Source organism: Giraffa tippelskirchi, chromosome 8, assembly GCF_054371585.1.
Source record: "Giraffa tippelskirchi isolate mGirTip1 chromosome 8, T2T-mGirTip1v1.2.pri, whole genome shotgun sequence".
NCBI lineage: Eukaryota > Metazoa > Chordata > Mammalia > Artiodactyla > Giraffidae > Giraffa > Giraffa tippelskirchi.
The window spans coordinates 77,045,687-77,056,802 of NC_137282.1; the positions used below are offsets into that span (position 1 = coordinate 77,045,687).

An 11,116-nucleotide genomic window follows, 5' to 3' on the forward strand; every position below is an offset into this window, starting at 1 on the left:
CATACTGGTCACAGCCAAACTCCTGATTATCAGAAACTGGGTCTTTATCGACCTTCTATTTTTCCTCATGGGATTCATCTTTTTAATACAAATCACTAGTGGTCTTCTTCTCATATGTCTAATCTTAATTCTCATCCTTGATATCATGCTGAACACCCCCTAGTATTACACATACCTATGGATTAACTTTGGAGAAGGAAATGGCAACCCACTGCAGTATTCTTGCCTGGAGAATTCCATGGACAGAGGAGCCTAGCAGGTATAGTTCATGGGATGGCAAAGAGTCAGACATGACTTAGCAAATAAACCACCACTATGGATTGACTTCTGTCTGCTGGACAGTCTGCAACTGGACATCGTGGCATTCACACTTTGGAAGAACAAAATCCCTGACCATTAAGGCATTTTCATTTGGTAGACAGGATGGGAGTGTCACAAACCACTACCTCAAAAAAACAACATGAGAATAAAAGAAAAATACACGGAACGCCCTGAAGCTTCGATCAGAGAGAACTAACACAGCTAACTGCAATCAGAAAGGCTTCCTGGAATAGATGGTACCTCGCAGCCTTGGAAAAGGGCCGGAAACATGAATGGCATCAAGTAGTTATACTGGGCTGATGCTTGCATTTTATTGTGAAAGTGTTCACTGTAGATTGTTGCCATCTCATGAAGTTGCAGGCATGAAACAGCCTAAGTAACTCACTGGACTTGTTAGACTGTGGCTCATTTTGCTCTATTAATGATAAATACGGCTTTCGTCATTCTCCCCGAATAATCCTTAATTAACACACAGCTAACTAAGCAAGTGAAGATGGTGAAGATGGCGGCGGCAGGCGGGGGAGGCCGTAGCTATGGAGGTGGCACTGAGGGCAGCCGGGCCCCCAAATGGCACAAGACTGACAACACTGGCTACCAGCATGGAGGCGGCGGCAGCGGCGGCAGCGAGGAGAACGACGATGACCTGCATAAAACCCCTGCCTCCCCATTTGTTCACATCAGGGGCCCGGGTGATGGCGTGGTGGAAGCAGACCTTGTGGAGGCCTTGCAGGAGTTTGGACCCATCAGCTCTGTGGCACTGATGCCTAAAAGGAGACAAGTGTTGGTGGAGTTTGCAGACGTTTTGGGGGCTTGCAACTATGCAGCCAACAACCGGATCTACATGGCGGGCCTCACAGCTTTTGTCAGTTACTCTACCCGCTAGAGGAAAAGGCAATGGCACCCCACTCCAGTACTCTTGCCTGGAAAATCCCATGGATTGAGGAGCCTGGTGGGCTGCAGTCTATGGGGTCGCTAAGAGTCAGACACGACTGAGCGACTTCACTTTCACTTTTCCCTTTCATGCACTAGAGAAGGAAATGGCAACCCACTCCAGTATTCTTGCCTGGAGAATCCCAGGGACGGGGGAGCCTGGTGGGCTGCCGTCTATGGGGTCGCACAGAGTCAGACACGACTGAAGCGACTTAGCAGCAGCAACTAAGCAACACAGTCTTCCACACGCGGGGTTTCCTCATGTACCAAACGCTTGTTCCTTCAAGGGTCGATTATTTTTTTCATTCCTTTTAGGTTATAAATCTTTCTAAACTTTATAAAACACATCCCGGTATTATCAGTTTTCCCTCAACACATGAACTTACTTCTTTCACATCCAAGACCAGCCTTCACATGGGCATCCCGAGCACCCAACATGGAACAGATGCCAGGCCTGGTATCTTCAGCGCACGCGTGGAGGAGACGGCGAAGCCCGCCCACGACGCCCGCAGCAGAAAAGCCTGTGATCATGGAGGCACTTCCGGTGACCTCTAAGACGGCGTCACGTGCACGCAGGCTGACCACGACATTTTATAAATACAAAATGGATGGCGGTCTGACACCTGAGTAACTGGAACGCTGTGGTGGATTCTTAAAAACTGTTCCTCACAGAGTAGTGAACTCACAGGCCTCAAATTCCAGTTTAGTACCCATGGATTTGTTAATCTGGAAAATATTCAATATCCATTCCTGCCCGAACTCAGTAGTAGCCTGCTGAATGTTTAATATATATACCAGGTACCATTTTTTAGTACTTTTTCTAAGAGTTTAGTCTTCACAACCATGACCCACTCTGAGAAAAGTACTATAACTAGACACCCCATTTTAAAATGAGACCAGACCAGCAAGGCATAGAGAGGGCAGGTAAGTCCCTGCAGAAGCACAGCCATTAGCGAGGAGGCTAGGAGTCTGTTAGCTTAGCCGTCTCCCCTCTTGTTTTGTGTATCTCAGGAGTTGCCACTTTAATTTTTACTATTTTGCCAATAGTAATTTTTATTATTATTTTAATCCAGTATTTCAGCAAACTTACTTTTCATGTGCTCGACCCTATCCAAAAGGTTTTAATTCACTTTCCAAATAAAGCAGAGTAAGCAACGTTAGTCCACCGGGCACTTACATTTGTTAGCTGTTTCCAAAGAGCCGTGCAATATCCTAAGGACATTTCCTGGAATCATCCAGGAAATTGATTCCTTATGATACACTCGTAGTCTGGTCCACTTTTTCCTGCATTTCAAGAGTCTTAGATCCTGGTCTCTAATTTATTCTCTGATATGAAATGACTGGCTCTTTGCAATTGATAAAATTTTCCTAAAATACCCAAATTAGTCTGAATAATTTTAAACAGTAAACTCTATTTTGTGATTAAATTATAGATTAAAGATATAGTCGCTTCCTTCATAAATGGAGAAAGACTTCCTTAAAATCTAGCAGGGAAAACCTATTTCACAGAGAATAAGAAACATAAGTGCATTTTGATAAAAATAAACAACTACTAAGAACAAGAAAATAATCCAAATTTCCAGGACATGTTCAGGCGTCAGGATGCATTTGATTGACCTTTAAGGGAGTTCAGAGCAAAAGGGTCAATCTTTAAAAATAAAGTCCTTAACGGGCTCTAATGGGAAGATTAAGGGTTGCTGGAAACCTGAGTTCAAGTCACGATCACCCCCAATGAGCCAGGATTCTCAGGTGTTTCTGGCACCCAGGGCATGGGGTCCTCAGCTGTACCCCCAAACCGGGCCATTTTGCAGACAGACTGGTCAACACAGTTCTTCCCTTTGAAGCCAGAAACAGAGACGCAGCATGACCCTCTCACTCGCACTGAATCTTCATCTCCATGCAAACTCGCGCGGGGCACTGACTCTCCCAGTCGGTCCAGAAAAATTCCTAGAAGTCAAGGGAACTGAGAACAGAAGGACTAGATGGACTCGTGAAAAAGTCTCCCCCGACATCATCAGATGAGAGGCAACTGGGCGCATTGGAGAAACAAGCTTCCCAAGTTGATGTAACAAGTATAATAAGCATGATAACTGAAGGGGCAGGTTCAGAACACAGTCCTCATCTCCTAATGCAGGCTTCGAGGAACCTCACAAAGGCAGAGTGGGAGGAGAGTTCAGCAAGCGCCCCAGAGCTACACCCGATCCAGTCCAGCTTCTCCCTCCTTGCTAGGCCACTGAGGATTCCAGGCCCGGAGAGGCGCAGACAATCACTGAGCATCGCCGCCCAGGCGATTGCAGACCGGCCTCCCCTGATCACACCCGAGCCCCAGCTCTCCTACCACAAAGCCTGCTTGCTGACTGAGCACAATGAGCTCCTGTGAGACCCGTGTTCCATTTGGCAAGGCATGCATGCATGCGTGCTCATTCCTGTAGGATTCTTTGGGACCCCATGGACCATAGCCCACCCGGCTACTCTGTCCATGAGTTTTTCCCAGGCCAGAATACTGGAGTGGGTTGCCATTTCCTTCTCCAGAGCATCTTCCTTCCCAACCCAGGGATTGAACCTGCATCTCCTGCATTGGCAGGCAGATTCTTTACCCCTGAGCCACCTGGGAAGCCCTCCTATTCGGCAACCGGCAGGCTTAAACAAACCTTCTGTGGAGACCCTCCTAGGCTTCCACTGTAGCTTTCTCCAGCTTTTCTCAAAAGCCTTTTCCCTTGGGCAGTTCATTTCCCCCTGGCCTCCTGAGTGGCCCCTGGAGGTAGGCGTCATTGGGAATGAACAATGCAGCCATCAACATCTCGTCCCAACTACAAAACCAAAAGGCGTCTGGTGTGCTGTGGATGTGAAGGTGGCCGAGAGGCCGGAGAAAGGGCAGAATTTCCAGCAACCGCTACAGAAATAGCACAGCCAATTAAGATGCCAGCTGCACAGAGGCAGCAATACAATCTGGAGCATTAATATCTCTGGACTGTGCATTTTTAGGAAGACAGATTTGCCTTTTACCTGCAGGTTTGGTGATAAAGATTTAGAGCAAGGCCAGCCAACTGGCATCCCCATTAAGTCCCTCCCCTCCCTGTGTGTTGTAACTGGATCTTCCCCAACTACACTCGCTTGCCTCCAGCCTCCTAAGTACCTTTTGGTTCACCTGCTTTTACAGCCGGTCTTCTCAAGTTGAGGTCAAAGAGCTTGACCAAAATAGTTCTCAGGAGAAGAATCAGATTTAATAAGGAGAGAAACCTAAAGGAAAAATTACATCCATGGAAATAGCTACACGATGTGTGAATACAGACACTATTTCAGTGACTAGGAACAGCGTTCCATAAAGTGAACATCGATATCTCAGGTTTCATGTGGCTGTGGCTGAATAGATTTCCAGGGCTCCGGCATCTTCTGGCAGGGGAGGAAAACCAACCTTACGTCCAGGACCGAGCGTCAGCTCGGTGAATGAAGCCCTGTTTCATATCAGAGCCCAAAAGCATTTACACTTCCATCCAAGCCCGCATTGGTGAGAGCGTAAACAAAATGTTTGCTTGTCCTCAAACTCCTGCCTGTCTGGTTTTGTCCATCTCAGTCAATGGCAACATCAGCCACCTTAGTGGATTTAAGTTGCTAAAAAGACAAACCTAGATTTTTCCCTTGATTCTTCCTTTTTCAAAGTCCTCAGTAAGGCCTGGTCGTGTTATTCCCAAAAAATGTTTTTAGTTGCCTTACTCTTTCTTTTATGTCCACTGGCTTCACCCTAGTCCAGGCTGACATCATCTCTGCCTCTGCCCTGGAGAACCACAGAGCTCCTGATACTTCTCAGCATCGTGGGTAGCATTGCCTGATACTGCCACCCTTGTGTGTGTGTGTGTGTGTGTGTGTGTGTGTGTGTGAGTCACTCAGTCATGTCCAACTCTTTGGATTCCATGGACTGTAGCTGGCCAGGCTCCTCTGTCCATGGAATTATCCAGGCAAGAATATTGGAGTGGGTAGCCATTACCTTCTCCAGGGGATCTTCCCCACCCAGGGATCGAACCTGCATCTCCTGCATTGCAGGCAGATTCTTTGCCATCTGAGCCACCAGGGAAGTCCAGTGCTGCCCTTGCCCATGCCATCTCCTCACTATCCATCTGCCACATATATCCCACATGTGAGTCAGTCATTTCCCATAATCTCCAGAAGCTTCCCATTATCTTTAGAATAAAACCCAAATTTCCAAGCCTCTAAGCCTTCTGTGTCTGGCAGAGCAGAGCCCCTCAACTGACCCACCAGGCACCCCCTGTGGGTCCCCAGTGCTCCAAGCACCTCACCTCTTCCCATGACTGGGTCCCCAAACAAGCCCCCAGGGTCAGTGAGTGCGAGACTTTGCATGTGTCTCTCCAGCACCTGAAGAAAGCTGGTGCAACCCTGAGGTACTGGGAGAAGGGGTACAAACGTGGGCATCCAGGGGCCACCACAGGGAAAACAAAGACACTCTCAGCACCCAGCTGACTCTGTGGGATCTGGAGAAGGCATGCCATCTCCAAAACCCCACCCCAAGGAGGAACAAGAGGTGTGAAATAGGAATCACCATAGACAAGGTCTGAGCAAGCATCACAATTCCTAGCTGGGCTGATTGGTGAAGGTATTTCTCTCCTGAAGCCATTGAGTAAGAACAGGAGGGCAGAGGCCAGTAAGTGACAACTACTGTTCTCTTGTGTGAGCTAGTTTCGACATTAAAAAAAGGCAGGAGGTAAGAGACAAGAAAGATATTATTGGAAATAGTGGAGTAGTCAAAACCTTCAAAAAACTGTCCCCTCCCTAAAGCAGACACTGGCCAAGTTGTCAATATCAACTCTACCAGAACTCTGGAAATCAACAAAATGCTTGAAAACAACATCTCATGTGAAGATATGTTCCACCTTATTAGTTTATGCAGAAAAGGAACTGTGAACCAAAACCCAGTAACAGGTTACTTCTTGACAAAATGGTGCAGTCACTTTGGGAAACAGTTTAGCAATTGCTCAAACTTTACTTACAGAATTATCATATGACCTAGCAATTCTGCTCCAAGGTATAGAACCAAGAGAACAAAAACACATCTCCCCCACAAGCCTGTGCACAGATGTTCAGATGAGCATTATTCACAATATTCCTAAAGTAGAAACGACCCAAAGGTCATGATAAACAGATAAGCCAAAAAAAAAAAAAAAAAAAAAGTATGTGCATACAATGGAACAGCATTCGGCCATAAAAAAGAGTACTGCAACTTGCTTGGACCTTGAAAACGTTACACTAAGTAAGATAAGACAGACAGGAAAGGCCACATATTACACAGTTTCATGTTGAAATGTCCAGGATAGGCAAATCCATCAAAGCAGGACGTACATAGGTAACTGTCAGCGCTTGGGTGAGGAGATATAGGGCTGCTAATGAGGATGTTTCCTTTTAAAGTGATGAAAATGTTCTGGAATCAGATAATGGTCATCATTGCAAAATACTGTGAATATACTAAAAACCATTATATTACATACTTTAAGTGGGTGAGTTTTATGGTGTATGAATTATATCATAATTAAAATAAAAGCTTCAGCTAGTATTAATAAGTATGCTAGCTATTACTTTACACTTATTTTAAGAAAAAAAATCACACCCACACTGAGTGAAGAGGATGGAAGATATGAAAGATCAAGACCAGCAAACTGTTCCAAGAAAGACAGAGACTTAAATGGGAAGATCAATAAACTTGTAAAACAATAACAGGGAACGTTTTATGAAAAGGGAAATTTTCATTTAGTTTTTCTGGGGTGATTGCGTAAGTGTGGACATATATGTAAATATCATTAGCTATACCTCTAGTGTTTATGTGCTTTACTGTACATAAACAATACTTCAATTAGAACAACAAAGAATACATTTTGCATTAAGATTTAGTACACATCCATGTGCATACACTCATGTGCACTCATACACTTGAAAATTGCTTCAAGAAACAAGATTCCTCTTTGTCTTAGGATACATTGCAATCTATTCGAATCTTGTCTATTGACACAAAGCAAACAACAAGGTAACAGTCGCATTAAACACTTGAATTCATCTGGAAAAGACTACTTTAGAGTCACTCTCTTTCTAATGAGTAGGAGTTTAAGCAAAAAATTTAATTTATATATTTATATACATATATATCATAGCCCTATAGATTTTAACAAGTCATTCTCTTACCTGAACAAATTTTTCATTTCACTTTCAATTTATTGTCTTAATATCCTTCCTTTCCCATAACCCTTCATGAATCGTTTTGATTAACAAAAGAAAGTCAAGAAAATTCTTCCACCAACAAATTTTCTGGCACTTTTAAAAAAATATAGTTGTTATCTTTTGATATAACCACCACGATTTTCAAAAGTTTCTCTTTGGGAGTTATAACCATCAATCATTTTATCACTAAAGGCAAACTGATATTTTTAAGTTCTTTATGCACAAAGGAAGTCTTTGTCATCACCAGGGTGGTGATAACTTAGGATTATAATGAAGATTCACTCAGCAGTGACTCACTGCTGACCCTGGCCCTATTTAGGGTAAAATGCAGCAATGCAGTTCACCCAATTCCGTGAACTGAGACGGAGAAAGACCACCAGAGTGGGTACAGATACCTCTGTTACAGGCTGGGCTCCTGGGATGAATTGATTTTCCTGGTTCTGACAGCAGATTGGCTTCCTTCCAATTTCCGACATAGTTTAGCCCGCCGGAGTCCCCAGGCAAAGACTCATCTCCATATCCCACAGTGATCCCTTCCTCATCTTAACAAACCTTCAGACTCAGGACTTCTCTGTACTTCTCCCCCAACTTCCTGAATCTGGGTGTGGAATGCTTTTTAATGCCTGTAAAACATCATCTTACTGAAATGGTCTCACTGTTCTTACTTGTGTGTTTTTTATTTAGCATATATTTTACATACACATATATTGGGGATTCTAAATCCTACAGGATTTCTCCCTCATGGTATCATATCTCCAAGCATAAGCATCTACTAAGCATATAAGTATAGCAGAGGGGTCCTTGAGAAGAAAAATGATCTTGTACTTGGTTCTGACCACCAGAGCCCCAGATGGAAGACCTGGGCTTCACGCGCTCGGTCAGCTCTCTCTGTAGTTCACCTTTATGAGCTGCAAGTTTTATGTGTGACCTTTCCTCATCATTGTTCTTGTTCCAGGGACAGATGTCTATCTTTAGGGGGGAAATGAGGCCACATCTACATTTTAAAATAATTTGTAATTATGAAATAGGTAAAATATGCAAAAAGTATACAAAAAAAGTACATTCAATAATTGAATAAAAGTCACAGATATACTCATATCCTTGTATTTAACAGAATGATGTCATATTTGCTTAGAACATTTTTTAAGGTACTAAAATACATTAAATGCCATGACTATCCCCTTTTTTGGATTTCCCTGAATACAATACCACAATGAATATACATGAATAAGAGTCACATGTATAACAAAGGAGAACCTGCTAGGACAATACAAAGTTATGTGAGCAGTGTTAGCTACAAGAGGCTACATCCTATAGGAACATATAGGATTCTGTATATTAGGGATACAGACATGTACGTCCATACCACACACATAAACATGCTGTAGAACCACAAGGAAGTGCATGCACATGATAACTGCTAACTGTAGCATTCCCCCCTCTCTTCAATTCTGGGAAGTAAAGACAGAAAATGGGATTGGGGAAATCACATGTAAAGACATACAGCTAACCATATGTCCACCTTCAACACAGCAATTCTACTGCTAGGTATATAGCCTAGAAAAGACCGTCTTTGAACATGAAGCCAAAGATATTAACATGAGGTCAAAGTACGGGTACTCAAGAGATACCTGGAGCAATAGGCAAGTTTGGTCTTGGAGTACAAAATGAAGCAGGGCAAAGCCTAACAAAGTTTTGCCAAGAGAACGAGCTGGTCATAGCAAACACCCTCTTCCAACAACAAAAGAGACGACTCTTCACATGGACTTCACCAGATGGTCAATAACAGAATCAGACTGATTATACTAAGGAAAGATATACCCATCTGAATGCAGAGTTCCAAAGAATAGCAAGGAGAGATAAGAAAGCCTTCCTCAGCGATCAGTGCAAAGAAATAAGGAAAACAATAGAAAGGGATCTCTTCAAGAAAATTAGAGATACCAAGGGAACATTTCATGCAAACTTGGGTACAATAAAAGACAGAAGCAATATGGACCTAACAGAAGCAGAAGACATTAAGAAGAGGTGGCAAGAATACACAGAAAAACTATACAAAAAAAGATCTTAATGATCCAGATAATCACAATGGTGGGATCACTCATCTAGAGCCAGACATCCTGGAGTGAGAGGTCAAGTGGGCCTTAGGAAGCATCACTGCAAACAAAGCTAGTGGAAGCGGTGGAATTCCAGCTGAGCTATTTCAAATCCTAAAAGATGATGCTGTTAAAATGCTACACTCAGTATGACAGCAAATTTGGAAAACTCAGCAGTGGCCACAGGACTGGAAAAGGTCAATTTTCATTCCAATCTCAAAGAAAGGCAATGCCAAAGAATGTTCAAACTACTGCACAGTTGTACGTATCTCACACACTAGGAAATTAATGCTTAAATTTCTCCAAGTCAGGCTTCAACAGTACCTACAGTGAACCAAGAACTTTCAGATGTTCAAGGTGTATTTAGAAAAGGCAGAGGAACCAGATATCAAATTGTCAACATTCATTGCATCACAGAAAAAGCAAGAGAATTTCAGAAAAACATCTACTTCTGCTTCATTGATTACGCTAAAATCTCTGCCTGTGTGGATCACAACAAACTGTGGAAAGTTCTTAAAGAGATGGGAATACCAGACCACCTGCCCTGCCTTCTGAAAAATCTGTATGCAGGTTAAGAAGCAACAGTTAGAACCAGACATGGAACACTGTTCTGGTTCCAAACTGGGAAAGGAGTACATCAAGGCTGTATATTGTTACCCTGCTTAATTAACTTCTAGACAGTGTACATAACGCAAAATGCTGGGCTGGCTGAAGCACAAGCTGGAATCAAGATTGCTGGGAGAAATATCAATAACCTCAGATATGCAGATGACACCACCCTTATGGCAGAAAGTGGAGAAGAACTAAAGAGTCTCTTGATGAAAGTGAAAGAGAGAGTGAAAAATCTGACTTAAAACTCAACTTGCAAAAAACTAAGATTATGGTGTCCAGTCCCATCACTTCATGGCAGATAGATGGGGAAACAGTGACAGACTTTATTTTCTTGGGCTCCAAAATCACTGCAGATGGTGACTGCAACTATGAAATGAAAAGACGCTTGTTCCTTGGAAGAAAAGCTATGGCTAACTTAGACAGCATATTAAAAAGCAGAGACAAGAGACCCTGTCTTGTTTTTGATGATTCAACAGAGCTTCTCTGTCTTCAGCTGACAAAGGTCCATATAGTCAAAGCTATGGTTTTTCCAGTAGTCATGTATGGATATGAGAGTTGGGCCATAAAGAAAGCTGAGCACTGAAGAATTGATGCTTTTGAACTGTGGTGTTGGAGAAGACTCTAGAGAGTCCCTTGGACTGCAAGGAGATTAATCCAGTCAATTGTAAAGGAACTCAATCCTGAATATTCATTGGAAGGTGAGTACTTTGGCCAATTCTTTGGCCACCTGATGGGAAGAATTCACTCACTGGAAAAGACCCTGATGCTGGGAAAGATTGAAGACAGGAGGAGAAGGAGATGGCAGAGGATGAAAGTCCATCACCAACTTGATGGACATGAGTTTGAGTAAGCTCTGGTAGTTGGTGATGGACAGGGAAGCCTGGGGAGCTGCAGTCTATGGGGTTGCAAAGAGTCCTGGGGTTGCAAAGACATGACTG

At 43.3% G+C, this 11,116-nt stretch overlaps 1 long non-coding RNA gene across 1 annotated transcript in view; it reads right to left on the minus strand.

The window, feature by feature from the left end:
• LOC145519090 (uncharacterized) overlaps positions 1 to 1,804 on the minus strand; it is a 255,141-nt gene extending 253,337 nt beyond the window's left edge. Inside the window, exon 1 of the long non-coding RNA XR_014063528.1 lies at positions 1,638 to 1,804. This is a non-coding gene — a long non-coding RNA (uncharacterized LOC145519090). The remainder of the gene's footprint in view (positions 1 to 1,637) is intronic.
• Between the last annotated feature and the right edge of the window lie 9,312 nt (positions 1,805 to 11,116).